Source organism: Giraffa tippelskirchi, chromosome Y, assembly GCF_054371585.1.
Source record: "Giraffa tippelskirchi isolate mGirTip1 chromosome Y, T2T-mGirTip1v1.2.pri, whole genome shotgun sequence".
NCBI lineage: Eukaryota > Metazoa > Chordata > Mammalia > Artiodactyla > Giraffidae > Giraffa > Giraffa tippelskirchi.
Window position 1 is genome coordinate 21,447,755 of NC_137290.1, and position 9,386 is coordinate 21,457,140.

The 9,386-nt window shown below is 43.4% G+C and overlaps 1 non-coding gene across 1 annotated transcript; it reads right to left on the reverse strand.

The window, feature by feature from the left end:
- Positions 1–8,856: 8,856 nt before the first annotated feature.
- LOC145537873 (small nucleolar RNA SNORA79) lies at positions 8,857–9,003 on the reverse strand. Its single transcript, XR_014076469.1, has one exon. It is a non-coding gene; the product is annotated as a small nucleolar RNA SNORA79 (small nucleolar RNA).
- Positions 9,004–9,386: the final 383 nt, after the last annotated feature.

A 9,386-nucleotide genomic window follows, 5' to 3' on the forward strand; every position in this document is an offset into this window, starting at 1 on the left:
CAATCCCACTGCTGGGCATATACACCAAGGAAACCAGAATTGAAAGAGACACGTGTACCCCAATGTTCATCGCAGCACTGTTTACAATAGCTTGGACATGGAAGCAACCTAGATGTCCATCAGCAGACGAATGGATAAGGAAGCTGTGGTACATATACACAATGGAATATTACTCAGCCAGTAAAAAAAAAATACATTTGAATCGGTTCTACTGAGATGGATGAAACTGGAGCCCATTATACAGAGTGAAGTAAGCCAGAAAGAAAAAACAACAATACAGTATACTAATGCATATATATGGAATTTGAAAGATGGTAATGATAACCCTATATGCGAGACAGAATAAGAGACACAGAGGCATGGAACAATTTTATGGAATCTGAGGGAGAAGGGGAGGGTGGGACGTTCTGGGAGAATAGCATTGAAACATGTATATTATCATATGTGAAACAGAACACCATTCCATGTTCGATGCATGTGACAAGGGCTCAGGGCCGGGGCAATGGGATGATCCAGAAGGATGGGATGGGGAGGGAGGTGGGTGGGGGGTCCAGGAAGGGGAACACATGTAAACCCATGGCTGATTCATGTCAATGTATGGCAAAAACTATTACAATATTGTAAAGTAATTAGCCCCCAACTAAAATAAATAAATTTATTAAAAAAAATAGTTTATTTATCTATTTTTTAACTTTTCGATATTGTATTTGTTTTGCCATACATTGACATGTATTCACCGTGGATGTGCATGTGTTCCCCTTCCAGAATCCCCTTCGCTCCTCCCTCACCATCCCATCCCTCCGCATCATCCTGGTGCACCAGCCCCTTGTACTCTGTAATATGCTATCTAGGTTGGTCATAACTTTCCTTCCAAGGAGTAAGTGTCTTTTCATTTCATGGCTCCAACCACAATCTGCAGTAATTTTGGAGCCCCAAAATACAATGTCTGACACTGTTTCCCCATCTATTTGCCATGAACTGATAGAACCAGTTGCCATGATCTTAGTTTTTTCTGAATGTTGAGCTTTAAGCCAACTTTTTCACTCTTCTCTCTCACTTTCATCTGGAGGCACTTTAGGTCTTCACTTTCTGCCATAATGGTGGTGTCATCTGCGTATCTGTTGTTATTGATAATTCTCCCGGTAGTCTTGTTTCCAGCTTGTGCTTCGTGAGAGTCCAGCGTTTCTCATGATGTACTCTGCATGTAAGTTTTATAAGCAGGGCCAATATACAGCCTTGAATTATTCCTTTCCCTATTTGGAACCAGTCTGTTGTTCCATGTCCAGTTCTAACTGCTGCTTCCTGACCTGCATACAGGTTTCTCAAGAGCCAGGTCAGGTGGTCTGGTATGCCCATCTCTTTTAGAAATTTCCACAGTTTACTGTGACCCATACAGTCAAAGGCTTTGGCATAGTCAATAAAGTAGAAATAGATGGGGTTTTTGTTTGTTTGTTTGTTTCTGGAACTCTCTTGCTTTTTATGATGATCCACCGGATGTTGGTAATTTGATCTCTGGTTCCTTTGGCTTTTCAAAACCAGCTTGAACATCTAGAAGTTTATGGTTCATGTATTGCTGAAGCCTGGCTTGGAGAATTTTGAGCATTACTTTTCTAGCATGTGAGATGAGTGCAATTGTGCGGTAGATTGTGCAGTCTTTGGCATTGCCTTTCCTTGGGATTGGGATAAAACTGACCTTTCCCAGTCCTGTGGCTGCTGCTGAGTTTTCCGAATTTGCAGGCATATTGAGTGCAGCACTTTCACAGTATCATCTTTCAGGATTTGAAATAGCCCAACTGGAATTTCACCACCTAGATATCCATAAAGGCAAACCAGTCTCCAAGAGGTGGAAGGACAAAGTATAAGAAACATAAACAGAGATAAATTACTCTGGGGATGGATTCCCGTTTTGTAGAAGGAGTCGTAAAGGAGGAGAAGCTTGCACACAATAGGAAACCCTCTCACATCCATGTCAATGGGGAGCTTATGATCACAGAGGGCAGCCTAACTGGGGAGAACAAAACAAAAACAAAAACACAAACACAGACTATACCCTTAAAAGCAATTATCCGCAAAGAAGTGACTCAGAATCTCCTCTACATGATCATTTAATGGGTCTTAAAAGGTAGGCCCAGACTGTATCATCTGCCTCACGGTAAAGGCCAGCCTTTAATGTCCTGAGGACAATTTGACAGAGCAAAGGTGGCAGAGCAACCTAAACTGTGGGGAAACTAGAGATAAAATTTATGCAACATCAACAACTTTCTTCCAAATAGGCTATAAGGCCACATAGTGAATGCTGTCATGCTCACAAAACAAACATTTGCACACTGGAAAATACAAAAGGAGACCACGTCAGCCACCTTTTATGACCTTTTCACCAGGGAGGCAGAGTGCAATGTGTGTGACAGCAAGAGGCAGAAGCCAAGGGGCTGCTCATATCTCAGCCACAGAGACGACATCTCCCACCAAGCTCTGAACAGGCTGCCAATTGTTCACCATGTCTTCCTGGGTTCATGGACAGTTCACATTGGCCAGCAGCCTCACAGCCTGAGACCAGCTCCGTTCTGGAGACAAGTGGCACACCTGCAACCGTGCCTTTTTGGCACAGCCAGCAAAGAGAGTGCCTGGGACCATACAGGTGAGTAAGATGTATAGCCCATCTGGGACAGTGCCTTGCTCCCCACCCACTCACTTGTTCCTCATGGACCTTGTCAGGGGACAAAGCACATAGACAAACAAAATCAGTTGCCTTGCAGAAAACCTGAGAAACTGAGTTGCTTAGACCTGGGAAATGTATGAAATGCAGGGCTCATTTGGTTCAGTGGCCCTGTGGAACAGCCAGGTACCTGAGCAGAGTGGATCAAGAAACTACATGACACCTTTGGAAATGGTAAGCCCACTGTGGTCCATCCATTCAAAAATCCACAGATATCTCAGTGATAATTGTTTTCAATGTTCCCATTCTCACCACCAAACCACTGAGCATGTGAGCTTGAATGAGGGGTCGCTGCTCCCTCACCTCAGGGTGGAAAATCAACACAGAATTGACTTGCAAACAAAGGAAGTGAAATTAAGCAAAGAAGGGTAAAATACCCCAGAAGTGACATGTGCAACAGATTAAAATTCAGCAGCTAATATGGAGATTGTTCAGTTGAGGGTCAATCGTAGCCAATCATGACAAGCAGAATCTGGAACAAGTGACTATCTGACACTGAACTGCACCACATAACAAACAACTCAAAGGAAATACCTAGACCTCTCTTTAAATTATGCTTATTATCATTTTTCAAATTTGTGTTCATTGTTATTTCCTTAACTTTCATTTCTATATTTTGTCCACGTAATGCAAAGAGCTGACTCATTTGAAAAGACCCTCATGCTGGGAAAGATTGAAGGTGAGAGGAGAAGGGGACGAAAGAGGAAGAGATGGTTGGATGGCATCACCGACTCAATGGACATGAATTTGAGTACTCTCCAGGAATTGGTGAGACACAGGAAGGCCTAGCATACTGCAGTCCGTGGGGTCACAAATGACTGGATAACTGAAGTGAACTGAAATGAATGATTGCCTTTCTAATAATAATACTAATAATACTAAGCAAACCTATTGATTAACATATTTCATATATATGTATATGTATATATATATATATATATGTATATATATATATCATATATAGTACGGTAGAAAACAACTGTGATCTGGGAGTCTCCCCTCTTTCTAGGTTCTTAATTTGTTTTTAAAATTTGCTATGAATGATATAACCTTAGGAATCTAACCTTTAGGATCTGTTTTAATTTATGATTTTTAATCCTGAGTTGACTGCTGTATCCCACTTTGATTCTCCATTTTCTGCTCCCAGACACCTCTATATCTCTGCTCTATGTATTTCTGTGAATCCCATTTGCTATTTCTGGCTATGGAGAGTTGCTTCATCATTAACCTTGATTTTTATTTTCAGTTTTGTATGCACACAGAATTCCTGATGATACTGTAATCAATTCAGTTGCTCAGTCATGCCCAACTCTTTGCCCACAAATCCTTCCAAGTATCGGGGTCTTTTCAAATGATTCGGCTCTTTGCGTCAGGTGGCCGAAGTCTTGGAGTTTCAGCTTCAACATCAGTCCTTCCAATGAACACTCAGGACTGATTGCCTTTAGGATGGACTGGCTGGATCTCTTTGCAATCCAAGGGACTCTCAAGAGTCTTCTCCAACAACACAGTTCAAAAGCATCAATTCTTTGATAAAGATGGGGAGCCCAGCTCCTCATTTACCCAGAGACTTCATTCTTCATCAACCTAGTCTCAAGCTCACATTAGAAAGAAAGGGAAAATAGGAATGTCCTTGGTATCTGTAGGTACAGACGTTAAGACTCCATATTCCAAATGCGGGGAGCTCAGGTTTGATCTCTAGTCAGGGAACTAGATTCCACATGCCACAACTCAGGGTTCACATGCCACCAAGGAAGGTCAAAGATCCCACGCCTCACAAATAAGACCCTGCCTAGCCAAATAAATATTTAGAGAATGGGAAAATAGAAGACAGACATATACTCCAGGTGGTGTGCTGTACCTCCTTTTGGCTCCTTGCATCTATCTGAGGAATGGGGACTAATTAGTCTTGGACATGAACATGTGTCTTTTTGCTCAGGTAGGGTGCCAACTCCTCCTCACACTGACTGTGGGAAAATGCCTCTACTTAATGACTAAGATCCAAAGTTCTTGCCTGTCCCTACCACCAACCCAACCCCCATGTCTACTGTGGGTCTTTGTTTGACCAAGCTGGCCCAGATTCCCAAGGATCCATGAGCTTGCATTTCTTGAATTCCTTCCCCTCTTCCTCTGCTGCTGCCTCTAGTGACCCCCAAAACGTAGCAAAGCGACAAAACGGTGGAAGCAGCAAAGGCCCAGAAAACAGTGAGAGGCTATGCAGACAGGAAACATTGTCTTTCACCCTGACATCACCTCCGATAGACCCGAATGCACTTAGGCTCTGATAAGGGGTGCCAAGTTCCTCTGACTGTTCCCTGAAAGCAGGTCAGAAAGGATGTAGGCTCCCTCAAGGATCCCTCAGGAACAAAGATGAGCCACCTCTGAGCTAGTTCCACTGGCTGTGAGCTCACTACTGACTTCTCCCATCTCTTTGCTACCCCTACCCGGAACGTCAGCTCCATCCACCAACCTGGTAGAAAGACCAAGGTACAGACTGAATGCTGGAATGCAGGGCTCCTCCAAAGCCTTCATTCTCCCTCTTAACATGACCCTTGCATGCTGCCCTGCACCCAAGAAGTGTGTGGGGGGGATGCTCCTAATACCACACACCAGAGACTTACCATTTTAAGGGGCCACAGGTAGTCACCCCAAATCCCCACCCAACCCGCTCATAGGAGACTGGAGCCACAAATCGCTCCAACTTCATTTATTACCATAATGAGGCAAGATTAGGAAGGGCCCTGTCCCAAGGAAACACTTGGGGTTGGCCACCAGCGAGAATCCAAAAGTGAGCTTTCAAAGCAAACTGGGACAACAATCTTGTCTAAAGAAATAGCTCTAAAAATTCTGACCCGAGTGTGCACGTGTGCATTCATGTGTTTGTCTGCTGTGTGTGTACCTGATGATCTGGGGCCCTTCAGAGACACTCTCAGGACCAGGGCTGAAGATGCTTGCAAGGAGAATGGCTGAATGTGCAGCTACTTTAGAGGGGGAAAAATGTGCATTCAATTTTACTGGAGAGGCCTCTTACAAACTGAACAGACAGCATGAAAGAGGGATAAAAGTGCACCCCCCCCCAAAAAAAAGGAGGAGGAGGACTGATGAACATAGAAAAGAGGAAGTTCCAACTAAACAGCAGTATGATTAGGACTTCAACAGTTGAACTGAGAACATGACAGTAAAAGGGGAAAGACAGGAGGCCCATTTCATCGTTTCTGCTCTCAGAAATGAGGAACCACTGCATTCCAGAGGGAAAACACAGGCAGCCTTTTCATGCATAAAGTTGGAAAAGAAGTATCTCACCAAAATTCTTCCCATGAAGCAGAGTAGCTGGGGATGGCGGTGTTGCCCATGTTACAGGAGGACATCTTGTTCTCTACAACATTCCTATGTGATTAACAGATTCCACACAGCTCTTACCGAAAAACACAACTAATCATATCAGTCAGGGGTCACCCAATATTTTCCATAACAAGCCACAGAGTAAATGAATCTCTGCAGGAGTACAGGCTCTACTCCAAAAGTGCCATAAAATATTGTGTTACATGCATGTGGCTGCGTTCCAATAAAACTTTATTTACAGAAACCAGTTGGGGGCCAGATTCTGTTCACAGGCTGGAAACTGTGCCAGCTGCTGACTGCTAAACTTGGCTTAACATTGGCATTGCTCCAGTCCAGAGCTTTAGAAAAATAAGCCTGACTACTTGTCCCCACCCCCAAACACTGAATTCAGCGGCATGAGGGAAGGCCCGAGCACTGGCCATATAAAGGTTCCTTAGGTGTTTACAATTGGCAGGTAAGGCCTTAAGCCCCTGTTTTGGACCAATGCTGTCCATGAGTACAGAAAATGCTGCATGATTTGCCTTAATCCTTGTGTACCTTGTATGAATCTTTGGGGTTCATACAAACAGATCTACACATCACCAAAATACTCAGGGTTGAGCATGCGTGTGTACCTGTGTGTGTCTGCACTGAATTTTGTGTTTGTTTATTTTTGCTTTCGTTTGTGTGTGTGTACTCAGTCATGTCAGATTCTTTGCAACCACATGGACTGCAGTCCAACAGGCTCCTCTGTCCATGAGATTTCCCAGGCTGGAATTTTGGAATGGATAGCCATTTCCTTCTTCAGGGGATGCTCTTGACCCAGGCATCAAACCCACGTCTCCTGCACTGGAGGAGGATTCTTTCCCACAAAGCCACATGGGAAGCCTAAAGGGCATGTTGCCTCCCCGGGTGTATCTAGAGTAAGTGCAATCTCTTAATTTTAGCCTAGAAACTGAATATTCATAATCAAGAACAATGAAAAATAAAGCACTTCTTTTCACAAAACATGAGGTCAAGGAGCTATTGTAATGTGCATTCTAAGGAGAAACCACCCAAAGCCAGGGAGTGGACTGCTCTAGGCTCCCTGGGAGTGGACCTTTAGGAGTTAAGTCTCTCAAACTTTCAACTGTGTATGGACTCAACCATCTTCCACAGAGAGAAAAGATGAGCTTCTCTTTCTCATTTAGCTCCTAGTAGCTTATCAGGACACCTTCTACCTCTGCCCTTCTACATGGGGAATACTTGCAGAATTCACCCTGGCTGTCAACATTTGAACTTCTCAGCTGATAGGAAGACAGCTTAGGCTATAAATGCAAACCAGGGATTAAAAGAAAGAAAGGAAGAAAGAAAGAAAGAAAGGAAGGAAGGAAGGAAGGAAGGAAGAAAAAGGAAGGAAGGAAGGAAGGAAGAAAAGAAAGGAAAGAAGGAAGGAAGGAAGGGGGGAAAAGGAGGAAAGGAAATGCAGATACTAATATGTGTGTTCTTGTGTTTCTCAGTGTGGACATTTGGGCCTAGTGGGGTCGGGGTAGAGGGCCTGGAGCGATTCTGACACTGCAAAATGTTTGACAGAATTGCTGACCTCCACGCACTAGATGGCAGTAGCACTCACATTCCAGTTGGGACAATAAAAAGGGGTCCAGAGGATTCCCTGGTGGTCCAGTGTTTATGACTTCATCTTCCAACTCAAGAAGCACAGGTTTGATCCCTGGGGAACTAAGATCCCATATGAGACACACAGTGCAGCCCTCCCCTGGACTTCTTGCTTCAAAAGTGTCTAGACATTGTAAGATTGGGACCAGATCACCCAGACTGAGGTTTAAAAGAGCTACCCAAGGAGACTAAATAGAGACAACAGGGACCGAGGATGGACAAAAAAAAAAAGGAGCCAACACTGGTCACAATTTTTTTTTTCTTTTTTTGGTGGGTGAGGAGGTTGATAAAGAGGAACAGTGATCATAAGTTGCAGGTATAGACTGGATTTTCATTAATCATCTTTCTGTACTTTGACTTGCATAAGGGGGGACAACCCACACCAGTATTCTTACCTTAAGAATTCCACTGCTGGGCATACACACCGAAGAAACCAGAATTGAAAGAGACGCATATACCCCAATGTTCATCGCAGCACTGTTTACAATAGCTCGGACATGGAAGCAACCTAGATGTCCATCAGCAGACAAATGGATAAGGAAGCTGTGGTACGTATACACAAGGGAATATTACTCAGCCATTAAAAAGAATACATTTGAATCAGTTCTATTGAGATGGATGAACCTGGAGCCCATTATACAGAGTGGAGTAAGCCAGAAAGAAAAACACCAATACAGTATACTAATGCATATATATGGAATTTCAAAGATGGTAACAAAACGCTATATGCGAGACAGAATAAGAGACACCGATGCATAGAACAGTCTTATGGACTCTGAGGGAGAAGGTGAGGGTGGGACGTTCTGAGAGAACAGCATTGAAACATGTTTATTATCATATGTGAAACAGAACACCAAACCAGGTTCGATGCATGAGACAAAGGCTCAGGGTTTGGGCAATGGGATGACCCAGAGGGATGGGATGGGGAGGGAGGTGGGAGAGGGGTTAAAGATGGGGAACACATGTGGACCCATGGCTGATTCATGTCAATGTATGGCAAAACCCACTACAATATTGTAAAGTAAGTACCCCAACTAAAATAAATAAATTTATTACAAAAAATAAAAAAGAATTCCATGGACAGAAGAGCCAGGCGGGCCATAATGGGATCGTACTTTGTTTGCTCCCATGTGCATTCATTATGTAAATAAAAACATTTCTTTTTCTTCAACTATGCGATTCTGCAAAAATCAAAACACACTAACCAACATCCAACTCATCCCTGTGGTGTCCTGAAAGAAGACAAGCCAGCTTAGATACATGATGGACTAAAATCCCACTACCTATGTCTCCAGCCAAAAGAGGAATAGCCATCCAAACAAAATGCTTTAAGGGCACTTCCTTGGCAGTCAGTGGTTAAGACCATGCTTTCACTACAGGGGGCACAGGTTCCATCTCTGGTCAGGGAACTAAGATTTTGCATGCCATGAGTCATGCCCCACCTACAACAAAGTTTTAAAACAAAAATATAAGCACTTCTTTTTAAGTTAAAAAAAGGTAAAAACTCCTTTATTCAGAAGACATAGGCAGACTGTAAAGAATGGTCTTTCAGGAGGCACCAGATAATGGCTCCTTCACAGGAATAGTACTTTTAGACAGGACATCCTGGCAGATGCTCTTATCAATCAGTAAATCAGAGATCTTCCTCATCTCATTCACTCTGTAAGAAGAAAAAAAAAATTCAAGACAACATCTGGAA